Genomic DNA, 14092 nt, shown 5'->3' with positions numbered 1-14092 from the left:
CAGGTGGTATAACCGACCATATATAACTTAAATAACATAAATATAAATGTTAGTAAAGTTAATAAAAGTTAGATTACAGAAATATAATTCAGGCGGTATAACCGACCATATATAACTTAAATAACGTAAATATAAATGTTAGTGAAGTTGATAAAAGTTATATTACAGAAATATAATTTTACTTATGATGATAATAATATTACCTTACTAATAAATAATAGAAGATATCATTAAAGAATTTCTTACCTTGATTAGTGACTTGTGCTTGCTTAGATAAACCTTGATTATACGGAGCACTTCGTGCTGATAACGTGTTATAATTCAGTAAGCTTTTAACTACCTTTAGTGGTTTGGTTCGTGTTATAATTCAGTAGGCTTATAACTACCTTTAGTGGTTTGGTTCTTGACTGTAGACTACTAATAAGTATATAGAGAGAATATGAGAGAAGTATGTGTTTTATATATTTTCATAAGTGAGCACAATATGAGCTCTTACATAACACATATATATACTCAAAAAATCTACTATACGATATATATAATAATAATAAAATTAGCATCCACAATTGACTTTTATAACATTTTTATCTTTAATTTAAATGCATTCCATTATGCAGTTTACAAAACATATAATTTGAGCATACATCTTAGTTTGCAACATAAACACCAAAAACTTGTGTAAAATGAACAACCACTTTACAAAACACACAACTCGGTCGATCCATTGTAAACTCAATATGCACAACAATATGAAATTCGGCAACCAATAGGTTCCTTGATCCAACTTTTCTAAGCTAGTTTGACCTTGCTTGACTTTGCCAAAATCCATACATATACCCTGAAATGAACTTGCCTAAAAAACATGAACAGATAGTGTTATGTAATAATTGGTAATTATGTATAAATTGGGTACATGTCAGTAAATTAAAAAATACAACACTTTATAAAATAATATAATATAATGTAACCATCAAGAAAACATAACTAAACATACCCATATGTTTAAGCTTAAAAAATATCTTACTTGTATCTTGTTTCCTTTCTCAAAAGCAATATATAAGCAATCAACCAACCTTTTAGATGATGAGAACTGGTCATGCCTTTTTATGTAAAGAATAGAGAAGCAGTATATTGGAGGATGAAAAATTTGTCATGGTCATTGTTATTGTCATTGGTGAGTTGACAAAAAAATTTACTGTATAAAATTTGAGGGTTCTTGAAACTATAAACCCTTTGCATAGACCATAACTACACCTTAGAAAAAAAAAAAAAAAAAAAAATGGCATATGGTTATTACAATGGCAATCTCTTAGACACAAATCCATGTTTCAAATCCTGAAACTTGAACATTTAAGTACTGATCAATAATATAAATCTAAATAACAATTCTAATGATAATTTATATATATATAAATTGTGGTAATGGTTGTCACAATCTCATTGGCCCAAACATCCAAAAACCACTGTTAACGTCCTACAGTACTGTAGCAAGTTTGTTTTCCCTTTTAAAAAAAAAATTAAAAAAATATTAGGGTTTATACACCCACTTTTTGGATCCTTCCATCACTCTCTTCATCCTTCATCGATCATTCCTCAAAATTAAAATTGGTTACAGAATAATCTAATAATCACCACCATCGCTCACTCCTGGATTCTTAATAACCCCAGAAGGTTATCGCGCCTCTACATAGCCTCCATAACCTCCAATGCTTCCATCGCCGTCGCCTTCATCGTATCCGTCGCCATCCCCGTGTTTTTTCTGCCCGTACCTCTGTCCGTCGTAGCTAACTTCATCGTCTCCTCCGTAGTATATCAGGTAAATCTTTGCTTCATTATGAATTTGTAAAATTTAAGGTTCCAGATTTTTGGATTAAATTATCTGCTCTTTTATTGATCGATTTCATATTTTGATTTATTGTGTGTTTGCTTTATTTTTCGATTAATTTTATTATTGATTTATGTAACCGTAACAGCATAGCAAGGTTCGTATTGTGTATGGCTGCAGGTTGGATTGACCAAAAGTTATAGTTAAGTGATTAGTTAGGGTAACCCTCAATTTCCCTCTAATTAAAATATTTTGTCGCTATACATTGTCATACTAAAGATGTATTTAATATTTTGGTAAGAAATTTAAGTTGCTTTAGGTTGGTAGTGTTGGTTATTATCTTTATGTATATGTCAAGTTATAACCGTTTTTGTTAATATTGGTTAGAATGTTAAACACATGAAGGACATTGATTGTGCAGCTGCTGGATAGCTTATTTTGAGCTCAAGGATCTTCAAGTAAGATTCACTTATCATTACGACATCATTAACACACGTAATTTTGGTTTATTGAATTAATTAGTCGGTGTTTTTATACGTGTAATTACAAAATGTGAATATGTCATTTCAGATTAAATGAATAATGATTTAACAATTTTAGGGCTTCCAATGATGATGGTATGATGGTCAGTAAAAGGATATCTTTTTTAATTTGAGTTCTTTCTTCGTATTATCGTTTACTTAAATGGATGCATATATATACATAACATACTACTACGTAACTTTTTGGTATTAATATGCATATATATTGGCGTACACATTTGATGCCACCTTTCAAAAGCTGACCGCCTTGAGGTTTTGAACCTTTGTGGAAGACGAGTTTCGAGTCTGCAAGTGTTGAGTGAGTTTTACGTATTACTTGACTTAAAATACATAGCACTTTGATTATTTGAAATTATGATTATGAATATAAGGTCACTAATTGTTAACGTGGTTTGATTCTTTTGTTTGTTTAATCAAATTATTTTAATTAAGTTGAGTTTCTGTAACAGAAGTACTTTGCAGGGAGACCACCAACGACGTCAATCGCCGTTGCTCCAACCACCACTGTCGTTGTTTCAGCTCCCGCCTTTAACTGTTTCATTTACCGTATGTTTTTTCCCCGAAATGTGTTTGTTGATTTTATCCTCTCCGGCGGTTGTTCCAGGGTTAGGTTAGGTGGTGTTTTCTTCACCACCACTCTAGGGTTTCGTTGGTTTAATCCGGCTGATTAAATACACATGCCTTCTTCTTCTTCTTCATACAGTCGTTACGGTCAATGGTAAGGTATCTTGCGATTCCTGATTTCTTTAAATTTTTAGTAGCTAATTTTTCGATTGTAGCCGATTATACTAACGTTGGATAGTAGAAAATTAGGTATTCCGAAGTTTAAAAGTTATACAGATTTTGTATGTGGAAGGGTTTTTGTAGGTTTGCTGATTTTGGTTAATTGCGGTGAATTGAAACTCACTTTAAGCCATCATTATAATAGGTACATTGTTTTGATACATTTGTACTTCTTTTTGGTTATAACTATTTAAAGTTGTTTTCGTCCTTATTTAGTTTTGTTACGTTATTATTTTAGGTCACGTATCTGCACTTACATAATCACTATTGTGTAGGTATTTAAATTCTGTTGTCTTACCAGTTGCACTAATTATTTGTAAGAATGGTATTTAGTGTTTACGTTTGCAACTTATAATATGTGTATTAGCTGATGTGTTGTCTATTAGTCAGTAATGTATGCATATAAGTTAGCAATTTTGTGTTGTATTAACTTACAATTTTAATTTTTATAATGTCCAGTTAATTTAGTGTCTAAAGTTACAAGTTTAACCAGTTATGTATACAAATTATATTGCTTTCTCTTCAGCTGCAAGTTGTTTCACATTTTTTTTTTTTTGAATTTCTAAGAGGAGTGAATTAGAGAAGGGCATCACTGCAAAGATTGTTAACTGCACTAATGACACATTATTTTTGTGTAGGTGATAGAGTTCCACCAGCTTACAAAAACAGACATTAGTCTCTAGCCAGCCAACTACAGAATATGCAACCTGCATCCAAATATTGCAGCTGACACAAAAGAAATGGAAGTATGGAAGTTATGTAGTATTAGTTATATTGCACTTTTTACATCATTAATTGTGGAACAATAGTTTTTTGATGACATAATGTCAAATAGAAGAAGACTGAAAAAAATAACAACTAGAGTGATGTTTCTGGTGACCAATCGGGGAGTATCGACTCTGGTTTTATTTGCCTGATATTATCGTCTACACAAATAGCGAACAGGTTTTCGTTATTCATTATACTAACGTTGAGTACATTTAAGTTTCTGTTCCTACTGTGTCTACGAATGTTAGTGTTGTAGATGTTTGTACTGTTTTTACTTATTTCTTTGGTCGATCGTTACGTGCCACCTCCATTAATCGCAAATGCTGCTATGGTTCATATATATTTTTACTTTCTAACTGAGTCTTGATTTATTTTTTATTTTTACTGACGTTGGCATGATTTTTTTATGGTTTTGTATCAGGTAATCGTTTAATGTCAACTGCTGAAATTCAGGCCAAAATTGACAATCTAGATTTTCATTTGTGTTGCTAAAGCCTAGGTATGTCGATACTCATGTATGTCACATACATATGTCACATATACATGTCACATATACATATTACATTACATTTATATTTATGTAAATTTAATTGTCATCACATATTACATGACATACATATTACAATACATATATATTTATATAAATTCAATGGTTTTAATTGGGGAGAAAATTTAATTTGTTGTCTGCACATCCATGTTTTGTTTTAACAATTTAAAATTATTATGCCGACTGTTCTTCAAAAAGTATTAGTTGAGAGAGATGTTATAAACTGTTTTTTTCTTTTTCTTTTTTAGGTTGTATGCAAAGTTGCAATTGAAGTTGAAATCAAATATCCTTAAACGCATCACCTAAATAAGACGAAGGTTGGCCACAATTGAAGTGCCAATATTGAATGATTGTGTTAGTAGCATTTTTGAATGCATTGTGTACACCTTTATAAACACTTCCGGTATCAACTAACGAGAACCACTTTACCGGTGCAACGCACATGAGATGAATTTAGTACGAACATAAACATCCCTAACCTTCTCCAACCTTCCTCAACAATTCTCGCCCCATTCCAGATCCTTCCGTTCCATTTACGGAGTACCTAATTTTCTCCACCCATTCGCTTCGTTCCATTCGAACGCCATGTCAATCCATCTTCAAGCCCTATCTCTCTGATATATTCGTCAATGACTTTTGATGCCTGAGGTGATCAATGATTATGAAATTTTAGGGTTTCTGTAATTTTTTTCCTTCGAAACGGAATGGAGCGATGTGGAATCGACATCGTTGACATGAAGGTTAGGGTTTCATTTTTCCCGTTTGGTTCGATTAACCGTTGTGAGATATCAATTTATTATTTATATAGACTGGAGTCAATGATAACGATGATAACTTTATTGTATAGTTTTGGTGGCATGTTGTCACCTACAGTTTAATGACACCATATTATAATTGTAATATATAAAGCTAATATGTTATCTAAGAAATGTAAACGAGTTCACCGCCGCAACGCGCGGTGGACCAAATGCTAGTTCTTAATCAATTTATGTATAAGACCACTGCAACTTTTTTAAAAGAACTTACTATGCAACTTCATGGAGACTGAGTTGTATTCCAGTTTTAAAGTAATATTCACCATCACCGTGTACCAATGTTATGAGCAACATCAAACATACAAAACGTTATGAAATTGTAACGTATGAAAATGTGAGTAAACAAAATTCATTCATTAACTATTAACTAACATAATCGAAAAGAACAACTCTTACCTTACTATTTAAATTCAGATTTTTAACTAAAGAAATTGATAAATACATATCCAACATAACCACAAAACGAAAAGCTTATCTTAAAATTGATTGTGAAACTTGCACAAATCATAGCTACATACAAAAATTAGTACTTTAAAATCATTGCTCGCACACAGTCTTTTATAGACAATCAAAAAACGAATTTATAATCAATATGATAAAATCCTAGACTAAAATTTGTTAAGTAATTACACAAACTTAAAACTAATTTAACGAAATCTAATACCTTTGGATCCAAGTCCGCCACCTGTAAAATAATACCTTTACATTTAAATTTAAAATCAATATGATAAACCTCTAGAATAATTTTTTTTAACAAACACAAATCAAAACTAAAATATTTGAATCCTGTACCAAGTATATATAACTTGAATTTAAAATTTAAAATTCTTAATTGAGTAAAAATAATGAGTACGTTTTGGAAAGAGGATTGCATATTTCCACTGCAATTGTAATAACCGAAGAGTACTTAATCTGCAACATGTGTGTAGAATTCTTAAAAAAATAATTTATGGATGACCAATTAAATTGAAGCATTAATTTTATGGAAAGGGCTTTCCTTTTTTTGTTTATTTTAAATATTACATCATCAAATTGACATGCTACAACCTATCAAGCATATGTTACAACTCTATCAAACACATGATGACATTAGCACAAACACCCTTTTTTATATACTCCGTAGTATAGATGGATGAAAAATCTAGTTTCAGTTATTCCCATTTTATTGTCATTACTATGGCAAAAATTAATTCAGTAGATTCCCATTCCCGCAATACGTTAAACGAGTTGGGGATTGTCGTTTGATACTGTGGAAAATTATTTGCAGTAATACGTGGTTTCACTGTATGTCTGTTATTCTAACTGTTACAATTACCCTACACATATCGACGATGGGTACAAAACAACATTCTTCCTATTAAACTATTTACACCTAGTGGCACAACGAAAAAAAAAACCGTTGAACCGTTAGTAACTTGGTATATGGTATTATTTTACTATTGAGCTTATAATTATTTGATATAATGAAAAAAAGTGAAAGTAGAAAAGAAAATGAAAAGTGAAAAATAAATTATTAAACGACAATGTATTAAGTGAAAAAACGACAGAATCAAGTTCCAATTAGTGTATTTAACGAGCGACGTGGTTATCGTGCGTTTTTGCAGTCAACTTTGTGGCAAGCTATTACGTGAAAACAGAAAATGCATGTTTTAGAAAGAAAAAAAAGAAGAAAAAAAAACACTGTTCACGTTTAATAAAGAAAAAATATTTATAGTTCTGTCATCCACGGAATCAAAGGCTTTAAAAAAATGAGAAATAAATTATCGATAACGGCAATAGAGTGAATTGAAATGGTATAACAACCCTCACATTTTCATACTTGAATTGACTAATTTGCCCCTAGGGTTGTTATCCATACTTAATATACGATTAAATTCGATGTTGATTAAATATTTATTTTTTTGTCGACACGTTTTGTTAACTAAAGTTTATACTAATTATATAAAATAACTTTAGTTAATATTAATATTAATGTGCATTATATATAAAACTATATGTAACATAATTATTAATTAAATGATAAGTTATTTTAATCATTATTTATATTTTTAGCTTATAACAAAACAAAAAAAAAAGAAATAAGATTTCTTTTATAAATTAAATAATGAGCCCATGAATTTTGACTAAATATTTTCAAAAACAAAAACTTATTAAAAACATTTTTAACATGTTTTTATTTATTTGTCAAAATTGGCACCTTTATTTTATTATATTTTTTTCTTTTCACCAACCATTTTTACCTATAAATACCAACCTAAAACTCATATATTTTTCACACAACCCCTAAATATTTCTCTCCAAATTTTGAAGAAATTTGAGGTTGAGATCTCCGTTACTTACTTTCATCATTTCTTTTCTTTGTGGATTATCTTCAACTGCTATTTAAGGTGAACTTCATAGCCCCACTTTTTACTATTTCATAACTGTTTTACAACTTTGGGGTGAGACACATGCTTGCTTTTAAAGTTTTTTACGCTTAGACACAAGTACTCAACTGTTAACTATGCTGTCTTGCTTTGATTCATGCTAAATCCCTACCGTAATATCGTTAATTGCTACGTATAAATGCAAACTTAATTATTGTGAGTAGGCCTATTGAGAGTAACGTCTCTAACCATTTGACCGCTGGTCTTTGGTTACATAATAACGATTCCACGACACTGACAGTACAAGGTGTCATAGGGTAAATTTTGTTTAGTAGCGATATTACAAACTGCAGCAACACTTTTAGATTGATATTTCTATATCAATCAACTTTAAACTAAATCTTGTGATCTATCATTATTATCAAAATCATTGTTTATGATAAACCTATGAACTCACCAACCTTTTGGTTGACACTTTTAAGCATGTTTTGTCTCAGGTACTTATATATTATGCTTCCGCTGTAGAACTTTGATGTATTTAGAAGTCAAGCCATGCACTGGGACCAGAGTTAACATCTGAGTCAATGTCGATTTTGACAGGGTGTTACAAATGGCAATTTTACTACCCACATTTAGTATACTATATTGTAATGTAACAATAACAATAATTTATATATCATCCGACTCAATTTGATAGTACCAATTTTAAATTTCAAGTATTTCTTTACCAACTATGAATTACATTTTTTTTTTGTTACATATCATTTGATGAAATTTATGAATGTATCGAGCTTTAAACATTGTTTCATTTATATAAATTTCACTAGATAATATATAACAAAAACTAAAATATTTTTAAGTCAAAGTTGGTAAATAAAAAACTCGAAAAGTCAAAATGGGCCTTTAAAATTGGGGCGGAGGGAATATATAGTAACAACGGAAAAAAGAAACATGTGTCTCGCTGCAAAGTCGTTTTGGTTGGTGCTTTTGTCAGTTAGCGGTCGGTTACTCAGGTTTATAAAAATAATGGAATGCAAAAAGAAGTGAAAAAGGTTGTAAAGAAAAGGATTTTTTTTAAAAGGTCAAATTACCAAATTACCCTCAAAGTTTGGAGTAATTATGAAGCTGCCACTGTGAACCGTAACAACTCGTGAAGATTAGTATATAGTTATAATTACATTTATATTACATTTATATATTTTTTTTAATTAAAAATTACGAAAGCTAAAAGGAATAATACTAAGCAAAACAAGAGAACGTATATCTATATCTATATCTATATCTATATCTATATCTATATCTTTCTATATATATCTATAAGAATTAAGTCCTAGAATCATAAATATGATGTATTAAATACGGTTAACTCAATAAAAATTACTCATGTAATTTAATAGACCGGTAAAAAGTGTTAAAAATTATTATCGTAAAAAAGTAAAAAAAATTCTATATATATATATATATATATATATATATATATATATATAAGAATTGTGTCCTAGAATCATAAGTATGGTGTATTAAATACAGTTAACTCAATAAAAATTACCCATGTAATTTAATAGACCAGTAAAAAGGGTTAAACATTATTCTCGTAAAATAGCAAAAAAATAATATAAAATAAAAAACTTATTAAATAAAAACATCATAAATAAATTTTAAGTAATTAATGGTCAATAAATATATAAACCTTTCATCTTCTAAGTAACATAAGTAATTTTTTATCCTATAAATATATCATATCCATTTCATTTTTCATATCAATCATACAAAAGAGCACACCAAATAACTTGTTGTATTCTCGATTATTCTTGATTTTTTTCAAGATGAAAAGAAGAAGAAATGATATATAGATTATTATAGTATATATAGTAATATATATATATATATATATATATATATATATATATATATATATATATATATATATTACTATATATATATATATATATATATATATATATATATATATATATATGTATGTATTAAATATAATATATTTTTGTTTGTTCTTGTAGGTATCCAAGGAAAACCAATTTCAATATATTGTAAACCGCGGACAATGCAAAAAGAAGCGAGGTTGACTCTATGTTGGATCGATTCGTCCGAAGATTCTCTTTTTAATGTTAATATTATAATATTATGATTATTATATTGTATATATTTATATAACTTATATGATTAATAATTAAGATGATGATTATAATTCATAATTATAATTATGAATATGATTACGATTATTATTTTTATTATTATTTCATTTTAGCTATAATTCATATAACTATGATTATTATTATTATAGGTGTAACGTTTTTTATACATGTAAATATATGGATAATACTTATTTAATTAGTTTATATATATATATATATATATATATATATATATATATATATATGGAACAATATTATTTGACTATAATCATAATTATAATTATGAATATGAGTATGATTATGATTAATAATAATAATTATTATTTTTATTATTATTACATTTTAGTTATAATTTATATAAGTATGATTATTATAGATGTAAGTAAAAAAATAAAATAGAAAACATATTAAATAAAAATGTCGTAAATAAATATTAAGTAATTAATGGTCAATAAATATATAAAATATTCATATTCTAAGTAACGTAAGTAATTTTTTATCCTAAAAATATGTCATATCCATTTCATTTTTTCATACCAATCATACAAAAGAGCACACCATATTACTTGTTGTATTCTTGATTATTCATGATTTTTTTTTTTAAGATGGAAAGAAGAAGAAATAATATATAGATTATTATGGTATATGATAATGCTAAAAAGGAACATATATTTCATAGCAATATCCTTCCAATATGTAAAGCTTTTAGTTGTAATTGTTCTATTTTTAAGTAATAATCGTTTATATTAAATAAGTCCGAAGACAAAAGAAGAAAATGAAGATTTAAAGACGCAAATGACCAAAAAGCTCAAATGTACAAGATACAATCTAAGTGGTTCAATTTATTGATGAATAACGTTTAAAAATGACAAGAGTACAAGCCGCGAAACGCCAAATACAATATATCTAAGCGTACGAAAAGACGTTCGAAAATTCGGAACCGAGACATGAACCAACTATCAACATACGACTCAACGGAGCTAAAAGTACAAGTCAACTATGCACAAGAATATAATATAATATATATATAATTATATGAAATTATATGTTATTATATTATATATTATAATATTCAGCAGCCCACGTTTAACTCAATTTGGTGAGCTGGAATCCGAAGCTTCGCACTCGCAGAGCTGTAAGGCACAAAAGTACCGCACTCACGAAGATGTACAGTTCAAAGTGGGCCTATAAAAGCTCACGCATTCTGCTCGAATTCTGCAACCCCTGATCTATCTATCTCTCTCAATTTATATTTATATTTATATTTTATAATTTTAATTTTAATTTTAAGTTAATAATAACAAGGTTATTGTAAGAATGTTTTAAGGTTTTGTAAGTCGGAACTCTGTCCGTGTAACGCTACGCGATTAAATATCACTGTAAGCTATGTTCTTCTTTTTTCAATTAATGTATCGTAACTGAACATGCATACTCCGCGATCGCGGAGCCAAACAGACAAAATACCACGCGATCGCTGATGTGCGAAAAGTGGTATATGAATTGTTGTATAAAATAATATGGAAAAATACCGATTAGAGATTGCTACACACTAACAGGCAGTGTACCCGATCGTGTAGTAGTATAGTAACTGGTTTAGTTTCGTGTATCGTTCCAAGGACAGTTGTATTAGTCAAACTAGAATTATAAACTATATTATGATTAACTAAGTAAATGAAGCTTAAAGGTACAAGTTTTATGTTTTGGTGGCTATTTAACGATTTAGCCAAATCAGAGAAGGTTAAATGTAAAAACAATATTTTTGGTCTTTTAAGTTTATAAGATGAAAATAGTGCAAAGAAAGTAAGTAAGATAGATTTGATATCAATTTAAGGAAAAATGCTCATCTAGACTTTTTACCCTCGATGTTGAATGTTATTTAAGATTAAGACCGGATTGATTGGTTATGCACGAGAACTAATTGATCGGTTCACCAATAGTAGTCTTGAGTAAACACTCAAACGGGATTACAAGACGCAAGTGATGTTCTTGTCATCTAAGACCTCCTATTTGTAATCAACTAATTCAACTAGTCTAAAGACTTGAAGAATGATCAAGTCAATGGTGTGTTGATCATGATCCATTCCTATGTCAACTTATGATTTAGCCTAGTTCATTCCCTTGATCCGGTTAAATGCTCAATTCACCCAACCCAAGTAATCAATTTAGTGTGGTAATAAGATCCCTATAAACGTTAGATAAGGCAAATTACTAACACCTATTAGTTATATGGAATCGAGTAATGAAAATATGTATAACATAATCTAGGGAATTGATCGTTCACCTATATAACTACACATATCAATTAGGCTATCCGAAAGTATCTACAAGAGTCGTTCTTACATCCCTATATAAACTAACCATTTGAACTCAGCTTATCCCTTTTGGTAAAAGATGGATAAACACATGTCACTAGATGTAAATCAATACATTAATTTAAAAAAATGATGTCTCTTAATCAAATGAACATATCAACTAGTTGAATCGAAAGGATTAAGCTTTAACAAGAATGGTTCTTGTATTCAAACATCAAACTATCGTGCATAATAACAATCAATCAAAAGTAAACATTCAACATCTCAGTTATTTATCTAGATGAACATTATAGAGTTTAGCCAACAATCATAATTACAAACAAAATAACAATCAAATGATAAGTAGAATTCATTGTTGGAGAACAAGAAAACAACCTAATAGAGAATGAATCTTGGATGGAGAAGGTTTTGATCTTTGAAGACTTGATGTTGATCCTCTTCCAAGAGCTTGGAGTTCACCAAATTTACTCCCAAAATCGTCTCAGTAACCTCTGGTTTCGTATGTGATAAAACAGTTCCTCAATCAGTAGGTTTTAAAGTGGAGAAAGTAGGTCAAAAGGCAAAAGTAGGCTGAAACCTACTTCCGGACGGAGTCCAGAATGCTGGACGGCGTCCCGTTGTTAAGGGCTGGACGGCGTCCTAAAAGCCCGGATGGCGTCCCAGTTTGAAAGGAGTGACGGCGTCCCACATTATTGGACGGCGTCCCGATGTACTGAAAGTTGCTGTTTCGTTTTCTTTTCAATCTTCTTTCATTTGGACGAAGCCTAACACCTTTGGAGTCTTGTTTTACAATTTTAGAGCATAAATTAGACCTTAACTTGTATCGGGATCAACCAAGGTCATAAATCATCAAAACTCTATATAAATTACTATACAAATTTGCACATCTTGGCCTATTACTTGTAGAAACGCCTTCATTATCCTTAATTCTAGAGCATTTTTACACGATATTGCGATAGATATATATGATGTTATTGAGCAATATCAAAACACCCCACACTTAAACCTTACTTGTCCTCAAGCAATTCTTTCTTTACAAAGTAGAACAATATCAAACACAATCACACAATATAGATTACAAACATTACATAAATCACTCGAAGCACACGAAACACACACGTTGATATGAAACGCAACTCACGCTATATGAAACACACGCTTTAAGTATAACACACCTTTATTGTAATCACACTCACGCTATATACACAATGGAAACACACACACACACATTTTTGGGAGATTAGATCCAAGTATCCGAAAAATTTGATCCTACGGAAATCAGGACCTTATGAAAACGTTTTATGGTTTTTGAAAATATCATGCTAGTTTTAATACTAGGCACATTTTTCGATTTTGTCGGATTTTCTGAATTTTGAAAAATGAGTGCTGGTTTCCCGCTATTGGTCAAGCCAATCCCTCCCACGTTACCTAACATCATGAGATGTCGGTAAGAAAATAATGTGCTTAGGAGGATACACATTACGTCCGGACATCATTGACAATTATGAGGTAATCATCTAATCCGTTAAATAAATCATGAAGATTGAGGTTCATCAGTCTTAAAAGCTGATATTTTACCTTTCCGGAGGTTATCCACTAGGAATCTGATCAATTCACTGACATTTTGTGTATCATGGTGCGCTTCCCATTTGGCCATCAATTCTCCCTCACTGAGAAAAGCTTTTGACTACCAGTTTCCCTGTTTAATGTTGAGGCCTGGTAGATTTCCAGTCGATTTTAGCAATGACTTTTCAAGATTTTTCGTCACCCTACAACTGGTCTGGACTACATCTCCTGAATTGAATCAGTAAGTGTGTCATTCGGAAGACTTTACTTCCTTGAGGATGGAATACATCCTATTGGTCATAAGAAGTGGTCGGACGCAACATTGTCCTTGTTAGGAGAAACAATGAGGATCGTCCTTAGGGTTTTCGATCTGGCGCGAGATCCGGTTTCCGACCACGCTATACAATCACCGCTC

At 30.2% G+C, this 14092-nt stretch overlaps 1 long non-coding RNA gene across 3 annotated transcripts; it reads left to right on the top strand.

Annotated features, from left to right (window-relative positions):
* Window positions 1-1526: 1526 nt before the first annotated feature.
* Window positions 1527-4164, top strand: LOC139861673 (uncharacterized). Of its 3 annotated transcripts, XR_011763876.1 has the most exons (4): window positions 1527-1816; window positions 2247-2283; window positions 2396-3295; window positions 3789-4164. It is a non-coding gene; the product is annotated as an uncharacterized lncRNA (long non-coding RNA). The 3 variants fall into 3 exon arrangements; XR_011763875.1 differs by having other exon boundaries at window positions 2247-3295; XR_011763874.1 differs by having other exon boundaries at window positions 1974-3295.
* Window positions 4165-14092: the final 9928 nt, after the last annotated feature.

This window comes from Rutidosis leptorrhynchoides, chromosome 8 (genome assembly GCF_046630445.1).
Source record: "Rutidosis leptorrhynchoides isolate AG116_Rl617_1_P2 chromosome 8, CSIRO_AGI_Rlap_v1, whole genome shotgun sequence".
NCBI lineage: Eukaryota > Viridiplantae > Streptophyta > Magnoliopsida > Asterales > Asteraceae > Rutidosis > Rutidosis leptorrhynchoides.
Note: the sequence above shows the minus strand (reverse complement) of the source record. Positions and strands in the feature narration are given on the sequence as shown.